Source organism: Betta splendens, chromosome 8 (genome assembly GCF_900634795.4).
Source record: "Betta splendens chromosome 8, fBetSpl5.4, whole genome shotgun sequence".
Lineage (NCBI taxonomy): Eukaryota > Metazoa > Chordata > Actinopteri > Anabantiformes > Osphronemidae > Betta > Betta splendens.
The window spans coordinates 14,433,828-14,450,668 of record NC_040888.2 but is presented as its reverse complement, the minus strand read 5'-3'; the positions used below and the strand labels follow the sequence as shown (position 1 = coordinate 14,450,668).

General features: G+C 48.5%; 1 pseudogene; it reads left to right on the top strand.

Moving 5' to 3' along the window:
- The first annotated feature begins 2,572 nt into the window (after positions 1-2,572).
- LOC129604494 (piggyBac transposable element-derived protein 4-like) lies at positions 2,573-4,445 on the top strand (annotated as a pseudogene).
- The last annotated feature ends 12,396 nt before the right edge of the window (positions 4,446-16,841 follow it).

Genomic DNA, 16,841 nt, shown 5'->3' with positions numbered 1-16,841 from the left:
TTAGAATTCACATCACACGTATTCCAAATAATCCAAAGGTGTCCGGAATCTTAATCGGCACGCGTAACGACAGAGGCTGGCGTGGCGGGGAGAAGCTCGATACCGCCGGCGATGTGAGCCAAGAGTTCAGACAGACTTGAACGGGTCTCTCACAGTGCATCCACGAGCACGTATTGGAAACGCGCCGGTGGTCGAACAAACAAAACGCTCCGGTACACTCGTCGGTACGATGTCAAACAGGTATCCCCGTTCGTAGCCACCCCATTAACAAAAGACTATCCCCGTTCGGCTTTCACCTCGGGCAGCTTTTCCGGATAGGCGTACAGCCCCCACCAGGTGTCGCCCAGTGCCGTTATCGCGCCGCGCACCTCACTCAGCAACCTCGTGGCAGACAGATCCTCAAAGCGCACTCCCGTCTTCCTGGGGGGGACTCAGAAGCCTGGCGCGGTCCTTGGCGATAACTTTGCCGATCAGCCTCACGGGGTCCGACGCCGTCCTGTAAGGTCGGACCAAATTGGGGCGGTGGTGTCCATGGACGTGTCGTCGCGAGCCCACCGGCTCGAAGAGGATCCGTAGACTCCATTGTAAACCACCAGAGAGAAAAATTTCAGACCCCTCACGGTCTTGATTGCACCCCAAGAACAACGCCGTCCCCCGACTCTTTCCGGGGACTTGGGATGCAGTCGGCCAGCAAACTATTCCTCGCACGGTGTAAACTTCCCGACGCGCGCGCGACACAGATGCACCAGCCCCTTGCCGGCGAGGCCCAGATCTTCCCCGTTAGGACACTCCATTTCCTCCCAGGTTGGCGTTCAGAGAGCGCCCAATTTCCCACGGGTCTGCGTTGCGAGACGTGAGGATGCGCATCTCGCCAGACAGCGAACTTCATTGTCTCGGCTTTTCCAGTGCCTTTAGAGAAGGTCTCTAGATCTGAGCGACGGCGACGAGCTCCGGTCCGTTAGAGAAGTTAGAGGTCTCTGCGTCCATGTCGTGAGCTCTGTTCAGTTTAGAGGGACGGGAAGAGTAGCCATCCTCTTCTGTCTTTGTGGGGTTTATATGACGCCGACCGTGGGAAGGTGGCAGGTCTGACCGGGGTCCGATCCCCGACCCTAACCTTGTTTTTGTTTTGTTTTTTCGTATTCTCTGGCACCAATCTCCATCGCTGCCAGAGGCATCAAACCAAAATCATCTCACACGCCAAAGAACTCGGAGCCGTTCTCACCTTATCCAACGTGAAAAATCCTCCAAGCTCCTCCAAGTTTATCCCACCAGAAGGATTTCTCCAACAAAAAAAAAACATCTAACCTGGGGGGGGGGGACTTATTTCACCACCACTCTCACGTCCCTCAACAAGACCCCACACACACACACGCACACACACACACACCTTCTCCACTTTATCCAACATGAAAAATCCTCCAACCTGCAAAGATTCCTCCAGCGTGGTGGGAAAAAATCATCTAACCTGGGTTTGTCCAACGTCAAAAATCCTCCAAACGGCAGTGTAATCCCACCAGAGGATTCCTCCAACGGGGTGGAGATTCCTCCAACTTGGAACCACCCGACCCCCCCCCCCCCCCCCCCCAACACACACACACACACACACACACCACACACACTTTCTCCACTTATCCAACGTGAAAAATCCTCCAACACGGCAGTTTATCCCACCAGAAGGATTCCTCCAGCGTGGTGGAAAAAATCATCTAACACTGGGTTTTGTCCACGTGAAAAATCCTCCAACGTGGCGTTTATCCCACCAGAAGGATTCCTCCAACGTGGTGGAGATTCCTCCAACTTGGAAACTTGTGTTTGTGTGTGCTTTCACCTGCAAATTATTTCACCACCCTCACGTAGCTTGGACTAAAAACAAACAAAAAAAGAGAAAACTGGTTCTTACCTATGAGTTGGGTGTTAGGGAGACGCTTGCGTGCCCGCGTTTCCTGCATGCTTGCGTGCCTGACCCCCTGCTCATTGGCCTGCCTGCCTGCCAGCCTGCCAGCTTGTCTGCAGCTTTGCGCTCTCTCTTCATGGCCGCTGCGTCGTTTCACCGACCGCACAGGTTCTAGAGCAGATTTTTTTTTAAGCCAATCTAATGACGACTCTTGAACCAGAAGAGGAATCTGAGGAAGACATGTCAAGTGAAGAAGAGAAAGAAAAAGGAGAAGCAGAAGAAGCAGATACAGCAGGACCGAAACAGATGAGGACAAAAAGACACGAGGGATGTGATACTAAGGCTGGACACTTCAGATGAAAAGTTGATGATGAAGAATATAAATGATGATGATGATGATGATGATGATGATGATGATGATTGATGATGATGATGATGATGATGATGAAGATGATGATGAATAATAGAAAATGTGCAAAGACTGGAGCAAATAGAACTCGAGGATGAGGATGAAGAAGAAGAAGAAGAAGATAAAACTTTTTATCTCTAAAGACGGGAAAATAAAATGGTCCTCCGCTGTGTTTCGCATGGCGAGGAAGCGCGGACGTCCCTCTTAGTCCTTTTCTGCCCAGGACCACAGAGTACGCGGCGGCTCAGGCGGTCGACTTTGAATCGACCTTCCGCATGTTTGTGACCCCGGCGGTGGAAAGGATCGTCCTGGAGAACACCAACCTGGAGGGCCTCTCGATAGCTCGGGAGCGCCTGGAAGGGCCATGGACGAGGTCGACCTGCGAGCCTACTGGGCTCCTGATTTTGTCGGCGTCTACAGGTCCCGAGGGGAGGCCGTGGCCAGCCTGTGGGACGCCGAGAGCGGCAGGGCCATTTTTTCGCGCCACGATGTCGCTCAAGGGTTTCACGCTTGCATCTCGAAGCTGTTTGCGTTTCGAAGATCGCCAAACTAGACCCCAGGCGAGCGACGGACAAACTGGCAGCCGTGAGAGAGGTCTGGGACGCGTGGGTGGAGCGGCTGCCCAGCTCTACTACCCGGGTCCTAACGTGACGGTGGACGAGCAACCTGGTACCTTTCAGAGGTAAGCAAAAAAAAAAAAAAAAAAAAACATGCAGACACACACACGCAGACATGCAGACACAGGCACAGACACACACACATACACACCAGGCACATAGACACACACAGGCACATAGACACACACACACACACACACAACACACACACACACACACACACACACCAGACATGCAGAAAACACGTAGCAAGCAGGCTTTCTTTTTTTAACCTCTGTAAAAAAAATATATTTTTAAAAATCTCACCTTTATTTTTTGTAGGTCGTTGCTCTTTCAGACAGTACATGCCTAGCAAGCCAGCAAAAATACGGCCTCACGTTTTGGGTGGCGTGCGACGCCAAGTCCAGCTACGCTTTGGAAGATGCAGCTTTAACCAGGCAAGCCAGGAGGAGGAGGAGGAGGAGAAAAGAGAGCTTCTGAAAAAAGCAGGGCCAGCGGGTCGTGCTGACGCACAGAATGGCTCGCCGGGGCCTCGCAACGTGACGTGCGACAACTTTTTCACTTCCTACGAACTGGGCCAGCGGCTCCTGCGCAGGGAGCTCACCATGCTCGGTACGGTTTCGCAAGAACAAGCCGGAATTGCCGCCGGCGCTCCTCTCGGTCAAGGCAGGAGCGCCTTCTCCTCCGCGTTTGCCTTCACTCCCAGCACACCGTCCTGGTGTCCTACGTGCCCAAAAAAACAAAAACGTGATCCGATGAGCACGCTAACTCGCCGCCACGGCGCCGAAGATGTCCTCCTCGTCGACGCAGGACGGCGGGACAAAAGCCCTTTGCCGTCCTAGACACACGCCACCAAGGGAGAGTAGACAACCTGGACAAGGTGATAGGAACCTACAGTGCCAGGAGAAAGACGGCGCGCTGGCCCGTGCGGTGTTTCACAACGTCCTAGACGTGTCTTGCTACAAACGCTTCGTCGTGTGGCGGGAGGCCCACCCGACTGGATGCCCGGCAACCGCGCAAGAGGAGGGTGTTTCTAGAGCAGCTGGGCAAGGCGCTCGTGACCCCTCTCATCCGCAGAAGGCGCCATCCGCCTCGCGGCGAAGCGTCCGCCTCGCTCGTGCGGACGCTTCAGAGGGGGTTCGGGTGCGGGTCCTCCTCCGCTCCCTGTCCTGCTCTTCCGGACTCGGGCGCAAGCAGCAGCAGAGGAGCAGCAGGAGCCAGGAGCAGCAGTGAGCAGGAGCAGGCCCAGAACACAAGACAAGAACCGAAAGCAAACCAGACACCCCCCTAGAGAGAAGAACCTAGCATAACCAGATAGGACCAGAACTGCATCCCACGACATAACAGGAAGACCACAAGAAGAATTCCCCACCACGACCACAGAAATACAGACTCCCCTCCCCCTAACCTGAGCAACCCCATCTCTGCAACACCCCCCCCACCCACCCCTACTAAAGGCCCCCCAAACCCAACCAAGTCCTCATACCCCCCGTCCCCCGGTTATTTTACCTCCTCACCCATTTAACCCCTGCCCAACACCCTAACAATCACTTCGAAACAACCTACTACCCCCCTCTCCCCCCCCTTCAGCTCCACACCCAAAGTTCCTTCTCCCCGCCCCCACGCATTCTCACAGTTCTCCGAACCCACTTCCCTCTTCACACTACATGCACCCCCAGACCCACTCCCACCCACTCTACCCACACCCCTCACCTCCACCCCCCACCACCTCCCTGCCCCCCCCCTTGCCCAACGTATGTCATAAACCCCACGCACCCTCCCCCACCACACCCCCCTCTACCCCGATCCCTCCCCCTCTCCACCCTACTCCCCCCTCAACAACCCCCCCACAAGCCCCCCAGCAACTCCCCACCCACCTTCAATTAACCCTTCTACCCCCCACCTTCCCCCTCCCCACCCCCACCACCCCACCCCGCCCTCCACTTCAACTCACACCTCCTACCCCATCTTCCCTCTCTTACTCAACACCCCGGGCCACCCATCCTGCCTTCCCCCCCCCCACCCTTCCTCCACCCTACTCCTCCCCTCCCTCCCCCCACCTCACACCCCCCCACTCCCCCCCACAATCCCCCACCCCCCCCCCACCCCCCCCCCCACACCACCCCCCACCCCCCGTCCCACCCCCCAACCCCCCCCCTCCCACCGCCCTCCACCCCCCCATAAACCTACCTCCCCACTCCCATCCTCCCACCCCCCCCCACCCCCCGATCACCCCACCCCCACCACGATCTCCCCCCCTTCCCGCCACCCATTATCCCCCCCCCCCGCACACCCCACCCACCCCTCCCCTTCCCCTCTACCCCCCCCCCCCCAACCTCCACTCCCCTCCCCCCCCCCCCCCCCCCTCCCACCCCACTCCCTCTCCCCCCCACAACCTACCCCCACTACCCCCACCACCCCCCCCCCCCCCCCCCCCCCCACCCCCCTCACACCGCCCTCCCCAATCCCTCTCCACCCCCCTTAAAACTTCCCCATCCCAATCCTCCCTCCTTCATACCCGATACCACCCCTCCCTAACCCCTCGGCCCCCCCACCCACCCCCATCCTCCCCCCCTCGACCTACCCCCACCCCCCCACTCCACCCCCACCCCCCCCTCACTCCCCCCCCACCCCTCCCCCCAACACCCCCCCCCCCCACTCTCCCTCTTTCGCTCCCTCACCCCTCCCTCCATCCCCTACCCTCCTCCCCAACCCCCCCCCCCTCCCCCCCATCCTCACCCCCCCTATCCCCCACACCCCCTCCCACCACCACCCCTCCACCTCAACCTCCCTCTTTACCACCCCCCCCCCCAACCCCCCCTCCCCCCCCCCCCACCTTCCCCACACCCACCCCCCCCCCCGGCCTCCCCCCCCCCCCCCCCAACCCCCCCCCCCCACCCCCCCCACACCCACTCCCCCCACCCACCCCTCCCCCCCCCCTCCAACCCCCCCCCCCGCCGAACCCTCCCCCCCCCCCCCCCCACCCCCCACCCCCCCCCACCCCACCCCCCCCCCACCCCCCCCCCCCTTTCCCCCTCCACCCCCCCCCCCCCCCTCCCCTCAACCATACCCCCCGAAACACACCCCACCATCCGCCCCACTCCCTAACCTCCACCCTCCTTCCCCCCTCCTCAACCCCCCCCAAACCCCCTCCCCCCCCTACACCCACGCCCCCCCCCACCCAACCCCCCCACCCCCACCCCCCCCCCTCCCCCATCTCCCCACACCCCCCCCCCCACCAACCCCACCCCCACCGTCCACCCCCCCCCACCCCCCCCCCCCCCCCCCCACCCCCCCCACCCCCCCCACTCAAGACCCCCTCCACCCCTCCACCCCCTCCCCCCCACCCCCCCCCTCCCCCCCCCCCCCATTCTCCACTTACCACCCCCTCCACCCCTTCTTCCACCCCCCCCCCCCCCCCTCACCCCCCCTCCTCCCCCCACCCCCCCTCCCCCACCCCCTCCCCCCCCCCCCCCCCTCCCCCCTTACCTCACGGAAACCAGCAGGCAGCAGGCCCTCCCGCGACCTGTCTGGGGGTGGGTGACGACGGGCACGATGAGGGTGCCAAACGCCGCAGGAGAACACGACGGCCTGGTTCCGCCGCCTAGACGGACCCCCCCGCCCACCTAGCCCCCCCCCCCCCCGCGCGCGAAAAAGCCGGAAGAGGAAAAGGTGTCAAATTTGTCCCCCCCCCCCGCTGCGCGAGGCGACTCGCAGCCCAGAAACAACAACCAGCCACTCCTTGCAGCCCCCAGCGGTGCGAGAGCATAAATCGGCCAAGACCTTGCTCTTCTGTTTCAGGACTGCGACCATCGCTCTCTGAAGATAATTTGTTTGTCTCATTAGAAAATGACCCCCCTACACCCCCCCCACCATAATAATAATAATAATAAGAATAATCATATACTAAAATACTTCCGTGTGTTTACTACTATTGTGATGTTTTTGTTTTGTTGTACAGTGTAGTAACAATTTTACAAACAAAGTGTAATATGTCAAAAGAACAATACTTAATAAAACCCTAAAGCAAAAAAGATTTGAATTTGGGTATTTTGTTTTTTTGTTCTACCAAACCTGTGGAAGTTTCCAATTGGAAAACACACAACCCATCACGGGGCCGTGACGCCGCCTGTGTGTTCTCCACCTCCAACCTGTGGATCCTCCTAACCTGCACTTTCTGTGTCATTTGGCGGACCGGGCCTCCGTGACCCCCTCCTCCCCTCCTACCCCAACCTGCACGTTCGCTTTTCCTCCTGGGGTCCGGCGTGACCCCCTCCTCCCTCTCCCCCAACCTGGCACGTTCGCTCCTCCATCATGGGGTCCGGCCCTCCACGTGCGCCACCTCCTCCCTCCCTCCCAAACCCTGCACGTTCGCTTTCCTCCTGGGGTACGGCGTGACCCCCTCCTACCTTTCCTCCTAACCGCACTTTCACTGTGTCCTGTGGGGTCCGACGTGACCCCTCCCCCATCATCCCAACCTGCACTTTCGGTGGTCCTGTGTGGTCCCGGAGTGACCCCCCCGAACAACCACCCCCCATGCACATCCTCCCCCACTTGTGAAGTCAGATGTAAAACACTCCTCGTTGCCTCGTGGTGGTCTAAAAATGAAGAGCTGCGGCGAGGGTTAAAACCACGGCAATTGCAACTGTAATTAGGATGTATGAGCTGTTACAATATTCTGGCATCAGAACATGACCATTAGAGGCTGCTCTGAGGAAACCATGCAGAAACACTAACAAATCGTTTTGAGCTTTCAGGCTGAGAAACACTAGTTTAAACCAGCAATGCAACTCTGCTTTAGGATGTGATTGAGCTGTTTACAGTATTCTGGCATAGAACATGAACATTAAGCTGCTTGATGTAACCAATACAGAACACATAAACATCGTTTTTGAGCTTTCAGGCGTAGAAACACTTAGTTTAACCACGCAATTGCAACTGACATTTAGGATGTTTGAGCTGTTGACAGTATTCTGGATCAGAACATGACCATTAGAGGCTGCCTGATGGAAACCAATGCAGAAAAACATAAAACATCGTTTTTGAGCTTTTCAGGCTGTAGAAAACTAGTTTAAACACGCAATTGCAACTGCTTTTAGGATGTATTGAGCTGTTTAAAGTACCTGGACTAGAACATGACCATTAGAACTGTCTGTTAAAAACCAATGCAGAAACACTAACAACATCTTTTTGAGCTTTTCGGTCATAAGAACACTGTAAACCAACACGGCCCAATTTTGATTTCTGTATGCATTTCTGCATCAGAATGACCATTAGAGGCTGCTTTGATGGAAACCAATGCAGAAACATAAAACATCGTTTTTGAGCTTTTCAGGCTTGTAGAACATAGTTTAAACCACGGCAATTGCAACTGTACATTTAGGATGTATGAGCGTTTGACAGTATTCTGGCATCAGAACATGACCATTAGAGGCTGCTCTGATGGAAACCAATGCAGAAACAACTAAAATCTTTTTTGAGCTTTTTCAGGCTGTAGAAACACTAGTTTAACCACGGCAATTGCAACTCTGCGTTTAGGATGTATTGAGCTGTTTAATGTAGCCTATGAGAAAATGACCATTATAAACTGTAATGTTAAAACCAATGCAGAAACACTAAAACATCGTTTGAGCTTTTCAGGCTGAGAAACACTAGTTTAAACCACGGCAATTGCAACTGTACTTTAGGATGTATTGAGCTGTTTGAAGTACTGGCATAGAAACATGACCATTATACTGTGATGTAAAAACAATGCAGAAACACTAAAACATCGTTTTGAGCTTTTCAGGTATAAAGAACATAGTTTAACACCGCATATTGCAACTGTACATTTAGGATGTATTGAGCTGTTACAGTATTCGGCATCAGAACATGACCATTAGAGGCTGCTCTGATGGAAACCAATGCGAAACACTAAAACATCGTTTTTGAGCTTTTCAGCATAGAAAACTAGTTTAAACCACGCAATTGCAACTCGCTTTTAGGATGTATTGAGCTGTTTACAGTATTTGGCATCAGAACATGACCATAGAGGCTGCTCTGATGGAAACCAATGCAGAGAACACTAAAACATCGTTTTTGAGCTTTTCAGCGTATAAGAACACTAGTTAAACGCCGCATATGCAACTGTACATTTAGGATGTATGAGCTGTTTTACAGTTTCTGGCATCAGAACATGACCATTAGAGGCTGTCTGATGGAAACCAATGCAGAAACACTAAAACATCGTTTTTGAGCTTTTCAGGTTGTAGAAACACTAGTTTAAACACGCAATGCAACTCTGACTTTAGGATGTATTGAGCTGTTTGACAGTACCTGGCATCGAGACATGACATTATAAGCTGTATGTAAACCAATGCAGAAACACTAAAACATCGTTTTGAGCTTTTCAGGCTGTAGAAACACTAGTTTAAACCACGGCAATTGCAAACTGTACTTTAGGATGATTGAGATGTTAAGATACTCTGGCATCAGAACATGACATTGAGCTGCTTATGGAAACCAAGCAGAAACACTAAAACATCGTTTTGGCTTTTCAGGCTTAGAAAACACTAGTTTAACAAAGGCAATGCAACTTGCTTTTAGGATGTATTAGTGTTTGAAAGTAGCTGGCATGAGAACATGACCATTATAAACTGTATGTTAAAACCAATGCGAAAACACTACAACTCGTTTTGAGCTTTCAGGCTTAAGAACACTAGTTTAAACCCCGCATGCAACCTGTACATTTAGGTGTATTGAGCTGTTGAATTTCTGGCATCAGAACATGACCATTAGAGGCTGCTCTGAGGAAACCAATGCAGAAACACTAAAACATCGTTTTTGAGCTTTTCAGGTAAAGAACCTAGTTAAACCACCACATATGCAACTGTACTTTTATGTATTGGAGCTGTTTTGACAGTATCTGGCATCAGAACATGACCATTAGAGGCTGCTCTGATGGAAACCAATGCAGAAACACTAAAACATCGTTTTTGAGCTTTTCAGGTGGCAGAAAACTTTTAAACCACGGCAATTGCCAACTCGTCTTTAGGATGTAGAGCTGTATGAAGTAGTATAATACAACGTATTCTATTCACATTCAATTCCCAATCACAATTACATACTGCCCCAGACCCCCTAGCGCCAAATCACAACACAGAGTTATGTTCAAGGCAGCTTACAAAACAGTAAGCGTTTAAACCTTCACACAAACTAACTCAACAAATCCCAATACAGCAAGCATTTATTTGGACAGCAACAGTGGAGAGGAAAAAACTCCCTCTCTAAACGAGAGAAGAAACCTCCAGCAGAACCAGCCTGGATGTGGGCGGACATCTGCCTAGTACCGGTTGGGGCGGTGAAGAGGATAGAGAGGATAGAAAAGAAGCAACAGCAAACAAGCAACAACAAGCAACAACAGAGCACAGGCAGGATGGCATGGACCAGGGCAGCGGAGCAGGGCAGGAATGAGTTGGATCCGCCAGCTGCCCTCACAGACAACCCAAACTTTGAGTCCAATCGATACATGTAGGTGAGGACAGAGAGGGAGAAAGAGTGGGGGGCCGAGGCCCTGGTGGCTGGGTGGGGGAGAGAGGAGAGACACAACTACTGGACAGAAAGTAGCCAAGGTTAGTTAACAATGGGACAAATGATGGGAGGTTATGGGAACGAGGATGGGTCCCCACCGGTAGAGGGAAAAAAAGAGGACGCTCAGTGATAAATTAAGTCCCCCAGCAGTCTACTGTCTATTGCAGCTTAACTACCCCCCCCACCCACCCAAGACCAGACCCCCCCAGATGGTTCTGTGACTAACAAGTAATTGCCAGTGAAGGCCTGAACCATCTCTAACGTATAGCTTTATCAAAAAGGAAGAGTTTTGTGGGGTGGAGAGGTGTTGGTTTGGTGCAGCTTCTCGAACCTGAGAGGGGAGTGGCCACTCCAGAGGAGAGGAGCTTGGTAGCTAAAAGCTCTGCCCCCGTCTCACATTAAAACTCCATAGGAACCACAAGTAGCCCAGCGCTCTGAAAACGAAGTTGGTGTTTGCTGGGCAACGACAAGGAAACTATAAGGTTCTTTAACGATAAGAAGGACTTTTATCACTCGAGTAGTTGTAGGTGAGTAGGAGACTTAACTTTCATCCTACATTTATCAGGCAGCCCAGTTTGCAGAGAGAAGCTAATGTAGGAGAAGACACATCGTTGATCTCTCTTTCTAAGTCTCGTCAGAATCTCTGGCCACTGCAGCATCTCTTGAAGAGCTGCTAGGCTTTTCTAAGGAGCGTCTAGGACATTCCTATGAGTAGAGGGTATACAGTAGTCCAGCACTAGAGGTCGGTAATCAACATGCATGGATCCAGTTCTCATCTGACATCGCTCTGAGAGAGGATGCTTCTGATTTCCTAAACTCATATATTCTAATGAACGTGGAGGAGCTACCGGCGGGTTTCTGCGAGATTTTGTTTAACGTCATGAGGTAGTAAAAGAGAATCCTGGTTCCAACCATGACACCAAGGGCCTCACAGTATAGCATCTGAAGCTCATGTTAGCCATCCAGGGCTATGGACCACTACTCTGATTTATCAATAGTGTCCTCTCATACGATTTTTGGCACCCAAACAATAAGAATCTCGGGGTTTTATCGAGTTTACGTTGAAGGAAGTCTTTTGGGGACATCCAGGATTGTATGTTCTGCTTACAACAACCCTGAATTTTGACTAGTTGATCTGTTTATTGGTTCAAGGCACATGTAGCTGAGTATCATTAGGCTAAAAATGAAAAATTATCAGATCCTACTCGATTCCTAATAATCTCACCAGAGGAGGCGAAATGCTATAGGTTACCTCTCCCCTAAACAGAATTGGACCCAGCAAGAAACCCTGGTGGAAAATCCATAGTAATTCTGTGTGTGTGACGAGAATTTAACCTCATAAACATGCACAAACACTGTGAACATCTGTTCAACAAATAGGCATTTAAACAATTCCATCTGCTGTTATTTACTCCCGGATAATGTTCACTAGTGTTGTAATAGAATGTTATGATCCAACTGTACTCAAATGAACCGCCACAAGATCTACCAGGGACGGAACAGGACAGAAAACTCTATACCATATGTCCGAAGCTAATAGAAGATCCATTAATGACTCTAACACTCAGAGCTGTTCGTGTGCTATGATGTTTTTAATCTGGAATGACTGAAAAACTTCATTACAGGTATATCCCTAAGGTGGTCAGATAATGTTTAGCCACGATTTTTTCCAGAATCTTGGAAATATAAGGGTAAATTTGCAATGGGCCTATAGTTGGCCCTGTCTCGTCCAGGCCATGTGGTCAAATCTAGTTGTAAAGATTGGTTGATTTGACTTTAATCTGGATGAGCTGATCAAGAGGATAGAACTCTTCTTGAGTAATTCTGGTTGGGATTGCGATCTTAAAAGACATCCAGTGAACGACTTGGAAAGGTTAATTATTGAGGTTAACTCCATATGAGTTAGGTGGGTGAAGCTGTAGGTGAAGACAGAGGATTTAATAAATTTAAAAGTTCTGAGATCTTGACAGTTGCTTTCTGTCATTTGGAAGAAGTCGCTGCTGAATGTTTTTTCTAATTGATGATAATTTTATTAGTAAAGTTTAGTTCATAGTCATTGTGCTGAGTTAAGGGGATTAGTAGACTCAATACAGTATGACTCTTGTCAGACTGGCTACAGTGCTGAAAAGAAACCTGGGGGTTGTTTTTGTTTTCCTAAATTAGGGAGACTAATATGTTGGTCTTGCAGCACACAAAGTTGCGATTTTATATTCATAGGACTGGTCCTTCCATGCGAATGCAGTTTACATTTATTCTGTTTAGAACGCACCTGTCTTTATAGTTGTCTCAGTCCTTTGCTTAGGTCTGCGGATGTGTCAGGATTCATGTCATCTGGCACTCCTGTTTCTATTTTGTTAAACCTTCCTGTCACTCTCCGGTTCCCAGTATCCACAACCTGTGACCCCTCAGACTAATCAGAGCACCTGTATTTAACTCCCCAGCCTCACCTACCCAGTAGCCAAGATGGTTTAGTTTACTGTACTCGTTCAGCAAAAACGATGTTCTAGTGTTTCTGCATTGTTTTTTTTACATTGCAGTTTATAATGGTTTATGTTCTCATGCCAGGCTACTTTAAAACAGCTCAATACATCCTAAAAGCAGAGTTGCATTTGCCGTTGTTTAAACTAGTGTTTCTACAGCCTGAAAAGCTCAAAAAAAATGTTTTAGTGTTTCTGCATTGGTTTCCATCAGAGCAGCCTCTAAAGGTCATGTTCTGATGCCGGAATACTTTCAAACAGCTCAATACACCACAAAAGCACAGTTGCAAATTTCTTGGTTTAAACTAGTGTTCTTATGACCTGAAAAGCTCAAAAGCAATGTTTTAGTGTTTTTGCATTGGTTTCTAACATTACAGCTTAAAATGGTCATGTGTTGATGCCAGGCTACTTTAAAACAGCTCAATACACCATAAAAGCAGAGTTGCAAATGTCGTTAATTAAACTAGTTTTCATATGGCCTGAAAAGCTCAACAACGATGTTATAGTGTTTCTGCATTGGTTTCCATCAGAACAGCATCTAATGGTCCTGTTCTGATGCCAGAATACTGTCAAACAGCTCAATATACCAAAAAAGCACAGTTGCAATGGCTTGGTTTAAACTAGTGTTCCTATGACCTGAAAAGCTCAAAAACGATGTTTTAGTGTTTCTGCATTGGTTTCCATCAAAAAAGCCTCTAATGGTCATGTTCTGATGCCAGAATACTGTCAGAACAGCCTCTAATTGTCATGTTCTGATGCCAGAACACTGTAAAACAGCTCAATGCATCCTAAATGTACAGCTGCATTTATCTTGGTTTAAACTAGTTTTCTTAAGACCTGAAAAGCTCAAAAACGATGTTTTAGTGTTTCTGCATTGGTTTCTAACATCACAGCTTAAAATGTTTTATGTTCTCATGCAAGGCTACTTTAAAACAGCTCAATACATCCTAAAAGCAGAGTTGCATTTGCCGTTGTTTAAACTAGTGTTTCTACAGCCTGAAAAGCTCAAAAACAATGTTTTAGTGTTTCTGCATTGGTTTCCATCAGAGCAGCCTCTAAAGGTCATGTTCTGATGCCAGAATACTGTCAAACAGCTCAATACACCATAAAAGCACAGTTGCAAATTTCTTGGTTTAAACTAGTGTTCTTATGACCTGAAAAGCTCAAAAACGATGTTTTAGTGTTTCTGCATTGGTTTCTAACATTACAGCTTAAAATGGTCATGTGTTGATGCCAGGCTACTTTAAAACAGCTCAATACACCATAAAAGCAGAGTTGCAAATGCCTTGGTTTAAACTAGTTTTCTTATGACCTGAAAAGCTCAAAAAAGATGTTTTAGTGTTTTTGCATTGCTTTTTACCATTACAGCTTAAAATGGTCATGTTCTAATGCCAGAATACTGTCAAACAGCTCAATGCATCCTAAATGTACAGCTGCATTTGTCTTTGTTTGAACTAGTGTTCCTATGGCCCGAAAAGCTCAAAAACGATATTTTAGTGTTTCTGCATTGGTTTCTAACATTACAGTTTATAATGGTCATGTTTTAATGCCAGGCTACTTTAAAACAGCTCAATACACCATAAAAGCACAGTTGCAAATGCCTTGGTTTAAACTAGTTTTCTTATGACCTGAAAAGCTCAAAAATTATGTTTTAGTGTTTCTGTATGGTTTCCATCAGAACAGCCTCTAATGGTCATGTTCTGATGCCAGAATACTGTCAAACAGCTCAATACACCATAAAAGCACAGTTGCGAATTTCTTGGTTTAAACTAGTGTTCTTATGACCTGAAAAGCTCAAAAACGATGTTTTAGTGTTTCTGCATTTGTTTCCATCAGAACAGCCTTTAATGGTCATGTTCTGATGCCAGAATACTGTCAAACAGCTCAATACACCATAAAAGCACAGTTGCAATGCCTTGGTTTAAACTAGTGTTCCTATGTCCTGAAAAGCTAAAAAACGATGTTTTAGTGTTTCTGCATTGGTTTCCATCAGAGAAGCCTTTAATGGTTATGTTCTGATGCCAGAATACTGTAAAACAGCTCAATGCATCCTAAATGTACAGCTGCATTTGTCTTGGTTTAAACTAGTTTTCTTACGACCTGAAAAGCTCAAAAACGATGTGTTAGTGTTTCTGCATTGGTTCCCAACATTACTGCTTAAGATGGTCATGTTCTGATACCAGGCAACTTTAAAACAGCTCAATACACCATAAAAGCACAGTTGCAAATGCCTTGATTTAAACTAGTGTTCTTATGACCTAAAAAGCTCCAAAAAGATGTTTTAATGTTTCTGCATTGGTTTCTAACATTACAGCTTAAGATGGTCATGTTCTGATGCCAGACAACTTTAAAACAGCTCAATACACCATAAAAGCACAGTTGCAAATGCCTTGGTTTAAACTAGTGTTATTATGACCTAAAAAGCTCCAAAACGATGTTTTAGTGTTTTTGCAGTGGTTTCTAACATCACAGCTTAAAATGGTTCATGTTCTGATGCCAGACAACTTTAAAACAGCTCAATACACCATAAAAGCACAGTTGCAAATGCCTTGGTTTAAACTAGTGTTATTATGACCTAAAAATCTCCAAAACGATGTTTTAGTGTTTCTGCATTGGTTTCTAACATTACAGCCTATTATGGTCATGTTCTGATGCCAGGATACTGTCAAACAGGTCAATACACCCTAAAAGCATAGTTGCAATTCCCGTGGTTTAAACTAGTGTTTCTGCTGCCTGAAAAGCTCAAAAACGATGTTTTAGTGTTTCTGCATTGGTTTCCATCAGAGCAGCCTCCAATGGTCATGTTCTCATGCCAGAATACTGTCAAACAGCTCAATGCATCGTAAATGTACAGTTGCATATGCCTTGGTTTAAACTAGTGTTCTCATCAACTGAAAAGCTCAAGAACGATGTTTTAGTGTTTTTGCATTGGTTTCATTCAGAACAGCCTCTACTGGTCATGTGTTGTGACACCATAAAAGCACAGTTGCAGTTGCCGTGGTTTATTCTAGTGTTCTTATGACCTAAAAAGCTCCAAAACAATGTTTTAGTGTTTCTGCATTGGTTTCTAAGATTACAGCCTCTAATGGTCATATTCTGATGCCAGAATACTGTCAAACAGCTTAATGCATCCTACATGTACAGTTGCATATGTCTTGGTTTAAACTAGTGTTCTTATGACCTGAAAAGCTCAAAAACGATGTGTTAGTGTTTCTGCATTGGTTTATATCAGAACAGCCCCCATTGGTCATGTTCTGATGCCAGAATACTGTCAAACAGCTCAATGCTTCCTAAATGTACAGCTGCATATGTCTTGGTTTAAACTAGTGTTCTTATGACCTGAAAAGCTCAAAAACGATGTGTTAGTGTTTCTGCATTGGTTCCCAACATTACTGCTTAAGATGGTCATGTTCTGATACCAGGCAACTTTAAAACAGCTCAATACACCATAAAAGCACAGTTGCAAATGCCTTGGTTTAAACTAGTGTTCTTATGACCTAAAAAGCTCCAAAACGATGTTTTAGTGTTTCTGCATTGGTTTCTAACATTACAGCTTAAGATGGTCATGTTCTGATGCCAGACAACTTTAAAAATTATGTTTGCCCTGTTCAAACCTGGGGAATAAAAACTATTCTGATTCTGAAAGCGGCTGATCAGCTTTGTAGGAACACATTTCATATGGTACAGGTGAAAGGGACACTAACAACCCAACGCAGCGAGGCTGTAGCAGCAGAGAAACGCAGATCTTTGTCCTGCGTGTTGATGCGTGTTTCCCCTTACCCCAGTGTCCCTGCTCTTGGACGTGGATGGCCCCGCCCACTTTCATTCACCAGACGGACATGAAAGGAGTAATAACGAAATAAACAGCTGGTTAA